This window comes from Triticum urartu, chromosome 6 (genome assembly GCF_003073215.2).
Source record: "Triticum urartu cultivar G1812 chromosome 6, Tu2.1, whole genome shotgun sequence".
In the NCBI taxonomy this organism is placed as follows: Eukaryota; Viridiplantae; Streptophyta; class Magnoliopsida; order Poales; family Poaceae; genus Triticum; species Triticum urartu.
Window position 1 is genome coordinate 50,625,636 of NC_053027.1, and position 557 is coordinate 50,626,192.

The following is a 557-nucleotide window of genomic DNA, read 5'->3' on the forward strand; positions in this document are numbered from 1 at the left end:
CGCATGTGAGCTTAGGCGGCCATTGTGTATGAATGTTTTTCGTATGCGGTTGCGTGGCGTCTAGATGAAGCTACAAACCTACCCCGGTTTAGACCTTTGGACGTCGGGCCGGTAGGTTTCACGGGTCGGAGTTATTAGAAAAGTAATTTCCTTACACTACCAAACATTGGCACGCGGTTTCGGGTGAATAGAGGCTCTTTTGGCGCTTCGTTCAAAATTTTGAAACACAAGCATTCACGTTTAGAGTACTCTTGAACTATGAGGATTGACCTAAATATACAACGTTATATTTGACCTTGTATGTTTGAAAACCTCATTAAATTATCCGCTTCTTTTTGAAATTTTGACACTTGAAAATCCTATAACTACGATTATTTTGGAATGGAGGAGCTAAATTTGAATCTATTTTGTACACAACTACATATGCTATTATGTACAAAACCAGAGCAAAGATTGGTGCCCCCATAATTTAGGTATGGTTTACAAATGCCATGATATCAAATTCAAATAATTGAATGGACTTCATGTTGAATTTGATTTTTTTAAACCACCTTAAG